Genomic DNA, 14,612 nt, shown 5'->3' on the forward strand with positions numbered 1-14,612 from the left:
TAGTTCACAGTCCTTTTTAGGCTAGAGTAAACACAGTTACTCCCTCTTATCCCAACACACAGAAACCTAGAAGAAATGGAATCTCATCCAGTATCCACAAGGCTTTTAATTATCCCAGTATTCTAGAACATAGACTAATTTTTATACACACCAGGAATAAATGTCATAATATAGCAAGATATGATCATGAGACCAAGTTATCGCTTTCATCGTGTGAGATCAGTGTAATTTCCCTGCCGATTACGCACAGTGCATTCCTCGCTAAGCCCGGACCAGCAGCCAAGTATTCAAACACATTTATCAAATGTCAAATGAATCAGTAACAGCCTGAACGCTTGTGTGTTGAACTTGTTCTAATGAAAGCTGGTCAGATCTTCCTTCTTCACAGGGCAGGTGAATTCAGTCAACATTTTCTAGAATCAGGGACTTAACCACTTACATACTAGATCTTTTAGGATACCTTAATTTGTTGGGTGAACAAATATTTTATTGCAAAAATTGAAAATCTTGCATAAAATAGAAAAGTTACTTGTTGCCATATTTTAAATTCGAAGCTTTATGGCAGGCAAAGAACAGTTTCATCTAATGAGTTTATGTGACTTCTGTTGCAAACGCAAAATAAACTTTGTTTTTATTATCTCTTTTTTCTCTTTGGATGCAAATTGGGTGAAATCTTATTGATTTCTGTTTATGTTACTGACAACATTGAATTTTAGGGGTCATCATACACTTTTAACCTTAGTTTTGTTTTACTCATACGACATATAAACCCATTAAAATGTACACTGCTTAAAAAAATAAAGGGAACACTTAAACAACAGAATATAACTCCAAGTAGATCAAACTTCTGTGAAATCAAACTGTCCACTTAGGAAGCAACACCGTTAGACAATAAATTTCACATGCTGTTGTGCAAATGGAATACACAACAGATGGAAATTATTGGCAATTATCAAGACACACTCAATAAAGGAGTGGTTCTGCTAGTGGGGCCACAGACCACATCTCAGTACCAATGCTTTCTGGCAGATGTTTTGTTCACTTTTGAATGTTGGTTGTGCTTTCACACTCGTGGCAGTATGAGACGGACTCTATACCCACACAAGTGGCTCAGGTAGTGCAGCTCATCCAGGATGGCACATCAATGCGAGCAGTGGCAAGAAGGTTTGCTGTGTCTGTCAGCGTAGTGTCCAGAGGCTGGAGATGCTACCAGGAGACAGGCCATGAGACGTGGAGGGGGCTGTAGGAGGGCAACAACCCAGCAGCATGACTGCTACCTCAGCCTTTGTCAAAAGAGGAACAGGAGGAGCACTGCCAGAGCCCTGCAAAATGACCTGCAGCAGGCCACAAATATGCATGTGTCTGCACGAACTGTTAGAAACCAACTCCATGAGGATGGTCTGAGTACCCGACGTCCACAGATGGGGGTTGTGCTCACAGCCCAACACCATGCAGGACGCTTGGCATTCGCCACAGAACACCAGGATTGGCAAATTTGCCACTGGCACCCTGTGCTCTTCACAGATGAAAGCAGATTCACACTGAGCACATGTGACAGACGTGAAAGAGTCTGGAGAGCACTGTGGAGAGCGATCTGCTTCCTGCAACATCTTTCAGCATGACCGGTTTGGCAGTGGGTCAGTAATGTTGTGGGGTGACACTTCTTTGGAGGGCTGCACAGCCCTCAATGTACTTGACAGAGGTAGCCTGACTGCCATTATGTACCGAGATGAGATCCTCAGACCCCTTGTGAGACCATATGATGGTGCGGTTGGCCCTGGGTTTCTCCTAATGCAGGACAATGCCAGACCTCATGTGGCTGGAGTGTGTCAGCAGCTCCTTCAATATGAAGGCATTGAAGCTATGAACTGGCCGGCCCGATCCCCAGACCTGAATCTGATTGAACACATCTGGGACATCATGTCTCGCGCCATCCACCAGCGTCACATTGCTCCACAGACTGTCCAGGAGTTGGCAGATGCTTCAGTCCAGGTCTGGGAGGAGATCCCTCAGGAGACCATTCTCTGCCTCATCAGGAGCATGTCCAGGCGTTGTAAGGAGGTCATACAGGCACGTGGAGGCCACACACACTACTGAGCATTATTTCCTTGTGTTGAGGCATTTCCACTGAAGTTTGATATGCCTGTAACTTAATTTTCCACTTTGATTTTGAGCATCATTCCAACTCCAGACATCCGTGTGATATTAGCTGTGAATTACATTGATAATTTTTAGGTTTTATTGTTCTCAACACATTCCACTATGTAATGAATAAAGATTTACAACTGGAATATTTCATTCAGTGATATCTAGGATGTGGGATTTTAGTGTTCCCTTTATTTTTTTGAGCAGTATATTTTCTAACTACACCTTAACTACTTTTGCAATTTCCTTTACCACCACCTACACTTCTCCATATCTACAAAATCTCTAAATGTGTTTTACTACTGTACTTTCTGAGATGTTTTGCTTGAGAGGAGTCTCAAACATGATGTCACAGGAGACTGATCAGAGCATTAAGAGGACCTGTAGCTCCATTTGACTTTTCCTGGCCATAATGGTGCATCCAAAACCAGGAGAAAATGGGAGTCTCCCATTCTTACAATCAATGGGGGCTCCAGCAGTGGAATTTACACCCATCTAAATCTTATTATCTATCCAGTGAATAAGTGACAATTTTTGTGGACTGGCCAAAAGTGTTAGCACCCTTGAAATTGTTCCAGAAAATGAAGTTGTTAATAATAAAATATATGACATATTAACAAATATATTTTATCACACATTAATTAGCCATCTGCTAAAATATTATCAATAATTTTTACTCATGCTGTTTTCTGTTTTTTTCAGAATTGTTTCTCCTGGAAGCAGTCAGCAGTTTGCCTCTTCCTAAATATTGGGCAGTAAAGGTAAGTTTCAGCTTATCAACCTCAAGAAACTAGACAAATACTTTTAAAGCTATTGGAAGTGAAAAAGAAATACAGGCCACTGGAGGCTAACTCCTAAATATGTGCCCCAATGACAACAGTTTCTTCTAGCAGCTCAGTGCTATCATAGGGATTTTCATTCTCAAAGCAATAAATAGGTGATAGGTCAGGAGTAGTGTTGAGCATTCCGATACCGCAAGTATCGGCCGATACTTGCGGGTATCGGAATTCCGATACCGAGATCCGATACTTTTGTGATATCGGGAATCGGTATCGGGATTAATAGCAATGTGTAAAATGAAGAATTAAAATAAAAAATATTGCTATACTCACCTCTCCGACGCAGCCTGCACCTCACCGAGGGAACCGGCAGCCTTCTTTGCTTAAAATGCGCGCGTTTACTGCCTTCCGTGACGTCACGGCTTCTGATTGGTCACGTGCCGCCCATGTGACCGCGACGCGACCAATCACAACAAGCCGTGACGTATAGGGTTGAGCGACTTTCATTTTTTTAAGATCGAGTAGGGTTTTGGGAAACCCGATTTTGTCCAGAGTCGAGTCGAGTGCAGTCGGCCGATTATCGCTAAAAGTCGGGGATCGACCGAAACACGAAACCCAATGCAAGTCAATGGGGAAGCATAGTCGGCAGTGAGTGGAGGCCAGGAAAACACCTACAGTGCCCATTTTAATGCCAAAAACATCCATTCTTGTTTCTGAAGCTTGCCAATCTTAATTAACTGTATAATAATAGTTGGGCATAGGGAATTGGGGGAAAGTTGTGGGGGGAGTAGGGCTGGCTCAAGTTTTTCGTGGGCCCAGGAAATGCGGACTACGTCACGGCGGTGTTGCAGGGAAAGGTAAGTATTTAAAAGTTGCAAGTGCTGTGATCCTGAGCAAGCAGGGGGGGCCCACTCGTTCGCATTGCCACTGGCACAGGGCCCCTCAAAGTACGGCGGTGTGTTTGCATGGCGGGGGCGCCTCCCACCAGCAGCGACACTTTTGCGTACTCTGAGGGGCCCTGTGCCAGTGACGTCGCCAACGAGTATGCCCCCCCACCTGATGAAGGAACCTGCACTTTCATCTGCACCTTCCTCTTTGTCCCTGTGTAAGGTGGTATAACATGCGGGAAGGGGAACCTTACTTTCAGCAGGGTCAGATTCTGGCTGTGTAGAGTACAAGGGGAATGTAGTGGTCTAGGTCAATGTACCAGCAGACTCATTTAGCAGTGGCTGGGCAATGGGCAGGATGAGGAGGAAACAGATATAGGGCCAAAGAATAAAGTAGGCTACATGCAGTTCAAAATTGGTAACAGGACTAAACAGGCGGCATTGCTTTGTTCAGTGGAGTAGCAAACCCAAGAGCAGCAGACACTGTTTCAAGGGCCTAACCACACTAGTAGGCCAAATGCAGTTTAATATCTGATAGTATAGGGCGAAAGCCAGAATGTGGAAGCTCAGCTTTGTTCAGTTGAGGACAACACCAGGGAGGGGCAGACACCTTTAGTAGGCCGGAAAAGCCTATTGCATTTTTTAAAATGGTAATTTGGAGCAGAAGGTTGAAGCTCAGCTTTATTTAGTTGAGGGCAACACCAGGGAGGGGCAGAAGCCGTTAGTAGGCCCTAACCACCATTTTTTTTTTTTTTAAAACCACTTAATGAGAGCCGGAAGGTTGAAGCTCAGCTTTATTTAGTTGAGGACAACACCAGGGAGGGGCAGAAGCCGTTAGTAGGCCCTAACCACCATTTTTTTTTTTTAAACCACATAATGAGAGCCGGAAGGTTGAAGCTCAGCTTTATTTAGTTGAGGACAACACCAGGGAGGGGCAGAAGCCGTTAGTAGGCCCTAACCACCAATTTTTTTTTTTTTAAAACCACTTAATGAGAGCCGGAAGGTTGAAGCTCAGCTTTATTTAGTTGAGGACAACACCAGGGAGGGGCAGAAGCCGTTAGTAGGCCCTAACCACCATTTTTTTTTAAAAACCACTTAATGAGAGCCGGAAGGTTGAAGCTCAGCTTTATTTAGTTGAGGACAACACCAGGGAGGGGCAGAAGCCGTTAGTAGGCCCTAACCACCATTTTTTTTTTAAAACCACTTAATGAGAGCCGGAAGGTTGAAGCTCAGCTTTATTTAGTTGAGGACAACACCAGGGAGGGGCAGAAGCCGTTAGTAGGCCCTAACCACCATTTTTTTTTTTTAAACCACATAATGAGAGCCGGAAGGTTGAAGCTCAGCTTTATTTAGTTGAGGACAACACCAGGGAGGGGCAGAAGCCGTTAGTAGGCCCTAACCACCAATTTTTTTTTTTTTAAAACCACTTAATGAGAGCCGGAAGGTTGAAGCTCAGCTTTATTTAGTTGAGGACAACACCAGGGAGGGGCAGAAGCCGTTAGTAGGCCCTAACCACCATTTTTTTTTAAAAACCACTTAATGAGAGCCGGAAGGTTGAAGCTCAGCTTTATTTAGTTGAGGACAACACCAGGGAGGGGCAGAAGCCGTTAGTAGGCCCTAACCACCATTTTTTTTTTAAAACCACTTAATGAGAGCCGGAAGGTTGAAGCTCAGCTTTATTTAGTTGAGGACAACACCAGGGAGGGGCAGAAGCCGTTAGTAGGCCCTAACCACCATTTTTTTTTTAAAACCACTTAATGAGAGCCGGAAGGTTGAAGCTCAGCTTTATTTAGTTGAGGACAACACCAGGGAGGGGCAGAAGCCGTTAGTAGGCCCTAACCACCATTTTTTTTTTTTAAACCACATAATGAGAGCCGGAAGGTTGAAGCTCAGCTTTATTTAGTTGAGGACAACACCAGGGAGGGGCAGAAGCCGTTAGTAGGCCCTAACCACCAATTTTTTTTTTTTAAAAACCACTTAATGAGAGCCGGAAGGTTGAAGCTCAGCTTTATTTAGTTGAGGACAACACCAGGGAGGGGCAGAAGCCGTTAGTAGGCCCTAACCACCATTTTTTTTTAAAAACCACTTAATGAGAGCCGGAAGGTTGAAGCTCAGCTTTATTTAGTTGAGGACAACACCAGGGAGGGGCAGAAGCCGTTAGTAGGCCCTAACCACCATTTTTTTTTTAAAACCACTTAATGAGAGCCGGAAGGTTGAAGCTCAGCTTTATTTAGTTGAGGACAACACCAGGGAGGGGCAGAAGCCGTTAGTAGGCCCTAACCACCATTTTTTTTTTTTAAACCACATAATGAGAGCCGGAAGGTTGAAGCTCAGCTTTATTTAGTTGAGGACAACACCAGGGAGGGGCAGAAGCCGTTAGTAGGCCCTAACCACCAATTTTTTTTTTTTAAAAACCACTTAATGAGAGCCGGAAGGTTGAAGCTCAGCTTTATTTAGTTGAGGACAACACCAGGGAGGGGCAGAAGCCGTTAGTAGGCCCTAACCAAAGTTGAAGGCCAAATGCAGTTTAATTTCTGATACTATAGGCCGAAAGCCAGAAGGTGGAAGTTCCGATTTAGACAGTGGAGGACAATTTGAATTAGGGACTGCAGACAGACTTAGTAGGCTGTCCCCTGTGGACCATGCATCCACCACATTAACCCATTGCGCCGTAATGGACACGTAATCTTCCGTGGCCATGCCTACAGGTCCATGCGTCTGTTGTCAGGTGCACCTTTGTACTCACAGATTGCCAGAGTGCATGGACAATGCGGTCTTCTACATGCTGGTGGAGGGTTGGGATGGCTTTTCTCGCAAAAGAAGTGTCGACTGGTTAGCTTGTAGCGTGGTACAGCGTAGTCCATCATGGCCTTATTAATAGTAAATAAAATATATAACTAGGCTCTATGAACTTTTAAATAGGTTCCAGGGGTACACGGGCAGCATTGGTGTGGTCAGTGGAGGAGTATTGCAAGTAGGGGCTGCAGACAGGCTATCAAAGGCCTAAAATAACAAACAGTAGGCAGTCATGGCAGTTTTACATCGGTTACATGGATACACAGGCAGGCACTCCAGGCAGCATTGTGCTCAGTGGAGGAGTATTGCAAGTAGGGGCCGCAGACAGGCTATCAAAGGCCTAAAATAACAAACAGTAGGCAGTCATGGCAGTTTTACATCGGTTACATGGATACACAGGCAGGCACTCCAGGCAGCATTGTGGTCAGTGGAGGAGTATTGCAAGTAGGGGCCGCAGACAGGCTATCAAAGGCCTAAAATAACAAACAGTAGGCAGTCATGGCAGTTTTACATCGGTTACATGGATACACAGGCAGCTAGGTGGTGAGTGGAGGAGTATTTAAAGTAAGGACCGCAGACAGGCTATCAAAGGCCTAACATAACAAACAATAGGCTCATGGCAGTTTTACAGCGGTTACATGGATACACGGGCAGGCAGCTTGGTGGTGAGTGGAGGAGTATTTAAAGTATGGACCGCAGACAGGCTTCGAAGGCCTAACACAATAAAATGGGCTGGCTGTAGGCACTTTAAAATTGGTTCCAGGGGTACACGGGCAGCAGTGGTCTGGTCAGTGGAGGCCTAGTGGAAGTATGGACCGCAGACAGGCTTCGAAGGCCTAACACAATAAAATGGGCTGGCTGTAGGCACTTTAAAATTGGTTCCAGGGGTACACGGGCAGCAGTGGTCTGGTCAGTGGAGGCCTAGTGGAAGGAGGGACCGCAGACAGGCTTCGAAGGCCTAACACAATAAAATGGGCTGGCTGTAGGCACTTTAAAATTGGTTCCAGGGGTACACGGGCAGCAGTGGTCTGGTCAGTGGAGGCCTAGTGGAAGGAGGGACCGCAGACAGGCTTCGAAGGCCTAACACAATAAAATGGGCTGGCTGTAGGCACTTTAAAATTGGTTCCAGGGGTACACGGGCAGCAGTGGTCTGGTCAGTGGAGGCCTAGTGGAAGGAGGGACCGCAGACAGGCTTCGAAGGCCTAACACAATAAAATGGGCTGGCTGTAGGCACTTTAAAATTGGTTCCAGGGGTACACGGGCAGCAGTGGTCTGGTCAGTGGAGGCCTAGTGGAAGTATGGACCGCAGACAGGCTTCGAAGGCCTAACACAATAAAATGGGCTGGCTGTAGGCACTTTAAAATTGGTTCCAGGGGTACACGGGCAGCAGTGGTCTGGTCAGTGGAGGACTAGTGGAAGGAGGGAGCGCAGAAAGGCTTCAAAGGCCTAAAATAACAAACAATAGGCTCATGGCAGTTTTACAGCGGTTACATGGATACACGGGCAGGCAGCTTGGTGCTGAGTGGAGGAGTAGTGCAAGGAGTGTCTGTCCCAGTACTCCCAAAATATAAATAGATGTTAATGTCTCGCAAAACAACCAAAACAAAAAAAAAGATGGCATACTTAGGTACAGGGGTGGGCTCATCTGCTGTGTTTCTGACATAGTAATTTGGCAGTAACTATTTAATGGTGCCAATATAGGACACAGACACAGACTACTTTAAGTTGCATCATAGATGTCTACAAATTTGTATTGTCAGTGCCAGACATTGAATGATGTCAGCGAATAGACTAAAGATTGGTGGAGCTGTGCGACATAATTTTGCACGTAGTACAGCCCAGTTTGAGCTGGGGTAGGGGGGAACTCTCTTGAGGCCGGCGGGACCGCCCCAGGGCCACTCATGTTACAACGGTGTGTCTGACGTTGGGTGCGCACCACCACCGCCAGAGACACTACATTGTACTATGAGGGACCCAGTAGCAATGCCGTCAACCAAAAGCGAGCACACCCACCTCTTCAGACAAACAGCAGTCTCACGGGTGCTTGCGCCAAGTCGCGATACCACGGCCCCGTGTGGGGAGTTTGGCCATTTAGGGAGGTGTAAACATGTCGTATGCTGTACAATCTGCAGCAGCAAATTAGACATTAGAAAAGTAATTCACAGGCAAGAGCTTTTCATAGGAAAGCTAGGTGTCGGCCGGGCAAGGTGGGGCAAAAGATTTTGAAATCCAGTTGTGGTTCATTTTAATGAATGTTAGATCGTCAACATTTTGGGTAGCCAGACGAGTCCTTTTTTCGGTTAATATTGACCCTGCAGCACTGAATACTCTTTCTGATAGGACACTTGCTGCCGGGCAAGCAAGCTCCTGCAATGCATATTCTGCCAATTCTGGCCAGGTGTCTAATTTGGAGGCCCAGTAATCAAATGGGAATGACGGTTGAGGGAGAACATCGATAAGGGATGAAAAATAGTTAGTAACCATACTGGACAAATGTTGTCTCCTGTCACTTTCAATTGATGCAGCAGTACCTGTCCTGTCTGCGGTCATAGCAAAATCACTCCACAACCTGGTCAGAAAACCCCTCTGTCCAACGCCACTTCTGATGTGTGCACCCCTAACACTCCTAGTCTGCTGCCCCCTGGAGCTCGTGTGAGAACGATCACGTGCGCTGTGTGCTGGGAATGCCTGAAGCAAACGGTCAACAAGAGTTGATTGTTTGGTTGCTAATATTAGTTCCAAGTTCTCATGTGGCATAACATTTTGCAATTTGCCTTTATAGCGTGGATCAAGGAGGCAGGCCAACCAGTAATCGTCATCGTTCATCATTTTCGTAATGCGTGTGTCCCTTTGTAGGATACGTAAGGCATAATCCGCCATGTGGGCCAAAGTTCCACTTGTCAAATCTCCGGTTGTGATTGGTTGAGGGGCAGTTGCAGGCAAATCTACGTCACTTGTGTCCCTCAAAAAACCAGAACCCGGCCGTGACACGCAACCAATTTCCTGTGCCCCCGTGAAAGTTTCCGCATTAAAAATATACTCATCCCCATCATCCTCCTCGTCCTCCACCTCCTCTTCGCCCGCTACCTCGTCCTGTACACTGCCCTGACCAGACAATGGCTGACTGTCATCAAGGCTTCCCTCTTCCTCTGGTGCAGACGCCTGCTCCTTTATGTGCGTCAAACTTTGCATCAGCAGACGCATTAGGGGGATGCTCATGCTTATTACGGCGTTGTCTGCACTAACCAGCCGTGTGCATTCCTCAAAACACTGAAGGACTTGACACATGTCTTGTATCTTCGACCACTGCACACCTGACAACTCCATGTCTGCCATCCTACTGCCTGCCCGTGTATCCTCCCACAAATAAATAACAGCACGCCTCTGTTCGCACAGTCTCTGAAGCATGTGCAGTGTTGAGTTCCACCTTGTTGCAACGTCTATGATTAGGCGATGCTGGGGAAGGTTCAAAGACCGCTGATAGGTCTGCATACGGCTGGCGTGTACAGGCGAACGTCGGATATGTGAGCAAAGTGCACGCACTTTGAGGAGCAGGTCGGAGAACCCAGGATAAGTTTTCAATAAGCACTGCACCACCAGGTTTAAGGTGTGAGCCAGGCAAGGAATGTGTTTCAGTTGGGAAAGGGAGATGGCAGCCATGAAATTCCTTCCGTTATCACTCACTACCTTGCCTGCCTCAAGATCTACTGTGCCCAGCCACGACTGCGTTTCTTGTTGCAAGAACTCGGACAGAACTTCCGCGGTGTGTCTGTTGTCGCCCAAACACTTCATAGCCAATACAGCCTGCTGACGCTTGGCAGTAGCTGGCCCATAATGGGACAACTGGTGTGCAACAGTGTCATCTGCCGATGGAGTGGTTGGCCGACTGCGTTCTGTGGAAGAGCTGTAGCTTCTGCAGGAGGACGAGGAGGAGGAGGAGGGGGTGCGAACGCCTACAGCCAACTGTTTCCTAGACCGTGGCCTAGGCACAACTGTCCCTAAATTGATGTCGCCTGTGGACCCTGCATCCACCACATTCACCCAGTGTGCCGTGATGGACACATAACGTCCCTGGCCATGCCTACTGGTCCATGCATCTGTAGTCAGGTGCACCTTTGTACTCACAGATTGCCTGAGTGCATGGACGATGCGCTGTTTAACATGCTGGTGCAGGGCTGGGATGGCTTTTCTGGAAAAAAAGTGTCGACTGGGTAGCTCGTATCGTGGTTCAGCGTACTCCATCAGGGCTTTGAAAGCTTCGCTTTCAACTAACCGGTAGGGCATCATCTCTAACGAGATTAGTCTAGCTATGTGGGCGTTAAAACCCTGTGTACGCGGATGCGAGGATAAGTACTTCCTTTTTCTAACCAGAGTCTCATGTAGGGTGAGCTGGACTGGAGAGCTGTAGATCGTGGAACTTTCGGGTGTGCCGGTGGACATGGCAGACTGAGAGACGGTTGGAGACGGTATTGTTTCCGCCGGTGCCCTACATGCAATATTTCCTCCTACAAAACTGGTGATTCCCTGACCCTGACTGCTTTTGGCTGGCAAAGAAACCTGCACAGATACTGCCGGTGGTGCGGAAAATGGTGGCCTTACAGTGACGGAAGGGATGTTGCGTTGCTGACTAGCTTCATTGGCCGAGGGTGCTACAACCTTGAGGGACGTTTGGTAGTTAGTCCAGGCTTGAGAATGCATGGTGGTTAAGTGTCTATGCATGCAACTAGTATTTAGACTTTTCAGATTCTGACCTCTGCTTAAGCTAGTTGAACATTTTTGACAGATGACTTTGCGCTGATCAGTTGGATGTTGTTTAAAAAAATGCCAGACTGCACTCTTCCTAGACTCTGATCCCTTTTCAGGGATTGCAGACTGAGCTTTAACCGGATGGCAACGCTGTGCTCCAACAGGTTTTGGCTTTGACACGCGTTTTGGTCCAGATACGGGCCCGGCAGATGGAACCTGTTGCGATGTTGATGCCTGCTGCGGCCCCTCCTCCACCTCCGCTTCTGAACTACTGCCGCCTGCACCCTGTTCCCCCAATGGCTGCCAATCGGGGTCAATAACTGGGTCATCTATTACCTCCTCTTCGAGCTCGTGTGCAACTTCGTCTGTGTCACTGTGTCGGTCGGTGGTATAGCGTTCGTGGCGGGGCAACATAGTCTCATCAGGGTCTGATTGTGGATCTGTACCCTGAGAGGGCAATGTGGTGGTCTGAGTCAAAGGAGCAGCATAGTACTCTGGCTGTGGCTGTGCATCAGTGCACTCCATGTCAGAATATACTTGTAATGGGCATGGCCTGTTAAATGTTTCACTTTCTAAGCCAGGGACGGTATGTGTAAAGAGCTCCATGGAGTGACCCGTTGTGTCGCCTGCTGCATCCTTCTCTCTTGTTGTAGTTTTTGCTGAGGAGGACAAGGAAGCGACTTGTCCCTGACCGTGAACATCCACAAGCGACGCGCTGCTTTTACATTTACCAGTTTCGGAAGAGGAGGCAAAAGAGCTAGAGGCTGAGTCTGCAATGTAAGCCAAAACTTGCTGTTGCTGCTCCGCCTTTAAAAGCGGTTTTCCTACTCCCAGAAAAGAGAGCGTTCGAGGCCTTGTGTAGCCTGACGACGAAACTGGCTCCACAGCTCCAGACTTAGGTGGAATATTTTTATCCCCACGACCACCTGATGCTCCACTACCACTACCATCATTACCAGCTGACAATGAACGCCCACGACGACCTCTTGCACCAGACTTCCTCATTGTTTTAAAATCTTAACCAAAGTAACTTTATTTGTTGCTATCAAACAACTTACACGGTGAGCTATAACTTCAGTATGATTTCAATATCCCTTAACAGGTTGGTGAGACCACAAGGAAAATCAGGCACAATGTTACACACTCTGTTTTCTGTGGCACAAAATCACAGAGATGACACACACGCAGGACTGTCACTCAAGCACTAATGTCAATATTAATCTCCCACCTAATTTATTTATTTTTTTTTCTCAGGGAGACTTTAGAAACCAAATAATATTAAAAAAAAAAAAAAAAAAGGCTTTCTATGGCCCACAATTAGAGAGAGAGAGGTGGCACAACCAGGAGTCAAGACTGGCGCACAAGCTGAAAGGGCAATATTACTCTCCCACTGTTTTTTATGTTTTTTTTGTTTTTTTCAGGGAGACTTTAGAAACCAAATAATATTAAAAAAAAAAAAAAAAAAGGCTTTCTATGGCCCACAATTAGAGAGAGAGAGGTGGCACACCCAGGAGTCAAGACTGGCACACAAGCTGAAAGGGCAATATTACTCTCCCACTGTTTTTTATGTTTTTTTTGTTTTTTTCAGGGAGACTTTAGAAACCAAATAATATTAAAAAAAAAAAAAAAAAAGGCTTTCTATGGCCCACAATTAGAGAGAGAGAGGTGGCACAACCAGGAGTCAAGACTGGCGCACAAGCTGAAAGGGCAATATTACTCTCCCACTGTTTTTTATGTATTTTTTGTTTTTTTCAGGGAGACTTTAGAAACCCAATAATATTTAAAAAAAAAAATAAATAGGCTTTCTATGGCCCACTGAATGAAAGGGAGAGAGGTGGCACACCCAGGAGTCAAGACTGGCACACAAGCTGAAAGGGCAATATTACTCTCCCACTGTTTTTTTATGTATTTTTTGTTTTTTCAGGGAGACTTTAGAAACCCAATAATATTTTAAAAAAAAAAAAAGGCTTTCTATGGCCCACAATTAGAGAGAGAGAGGTGGCACAACCAGGAGTCAAGACTGGCGCACAAGCTGAAAGGGCAATATTACTCTCCCACTGTTTTTTATGTTTTTTTTTGTTTTTTTCAGGGAGACTTTAGAAACCAAATAATATTAAAAAAACCAAAAAAAAAAAAGGCTTTCTATGGCCCACTGAATGAGAGGGAGAGAGGTGGCACACCCAGGAGTCAAGACTGGCACACAAGCTGAAAGGGCAATATTACTCTCCCACTGTTTTTTTATGTATTTTTTGTTTTTTTCAGGGAGACTTTAGAAACCCAATAATATTTAAAAAAAAAAATAAATAGGCTTTCTATGGCCCACTGAATGAAAGGGAGAGAGGTGGCACACCCAGGAGTCAAGACTGGCACACAAGCTGAAAGGGCAATATTACTCTCCCACTGTTTTTTTATGTATTTTTTGTTTTTTCAGGGAGACTTTAGAAACCCAATAATATTTAAAAAAAAAAAAAAGGCTTTCTATGGCCCACAATTAGAGAGAGAGAGGTGGCACAACCAGGAGTCAAGACTGGCGCACAAGCTGAAAGGGCAATATTACTCTCCCACTGTTTTTTATGTATTTTTTGTTTTTTTCAGGGAGACTTTAGAAACCCAATAATATTTAAAAAAAAAAATAAATAGGCTTTCTATGGCCCACTGAATGAAAGGGAGAGAGGTGGCACACCCAGGAGTCAAGACTGGCACACAAGCTGAAAGGGCAATATTACTCTCCCACTGTTTTTTTATGTATTTTTTGTTTTTTCAGGGAGACTTTAGAAACCCAATAATATTTTAAAAAAAAAAAAAGGCTTTCTATGGCCCACAATTAGAGAGAGAGAGGTGGCACAACCAGGAGTCAAGACTGGCGCACAAGCTGAAAGGGCAATATTACTCTCCCACTGTTTTTTATGTTTTTTTTTGTTTTTTTCAGGGAGACTTTAGAAACCAAATAATATTAAAAAAACCAAAAAAAAAAAAGGCTTTCTATGGCCCACTGAATGAGAGGGAGAGAGGTGGCACACCCAGGAGTCAAGACTGGCACACAAGCTGAAAGGGCAATATTACTCTCCCACTGTTTTTTTATGTATTTTTTGTTTTTTTCAGGGAGACTTTAGAAACCCAATAATATTTAAAAAAAAAAATAAATAGGCTTTCTATGGCCCACTGAATGAGAGGGAGAGAGGTGGCACACCCAGGAGTCAAGACTGGCACACAAGCTGAAAGGGCAATATTACTCTCCCACTGTTTTTTTAGGTTTTTT

General features: G+C 45.6%; 1 long non-coding RNA gene across 1 annotated transcript in view; it reads left to right on the top strand.

The window, feature by feature from the left end:
* The window catches only part of LOC143810004 (uncharacterized), a 212,788-nt gene that overhangs the window by 135,284 nt on the left and 62,892 nt on the right, over positions 1-14,612 (top strand). The window contains exon 2 of the long non-coding RNA XR_013222586.1: positions 2,848-2,906. This is a non-coding gene — a long non-coding RNA (uncharacterized LOC143810004). The remainder of the gene's footprint in view (positions 1-2,847; positions 2,907-14,612) is intronic.

Source organism: Ranitomeya variabilis, chromosome 2 (assembly GCF_051348905.1).
Source record: "Ranitomeya variabilis isolate aRanVar5 chromosome 2, aRanVar5.hap1, whole genome shotgun sequence".
Taxonomy (NCBI): Eukaryota; Metazoa; Chordata; class Amphibia; order Anura; family Dendrobatidae; genus Ranitomeya; species Ranitomeya variabilis.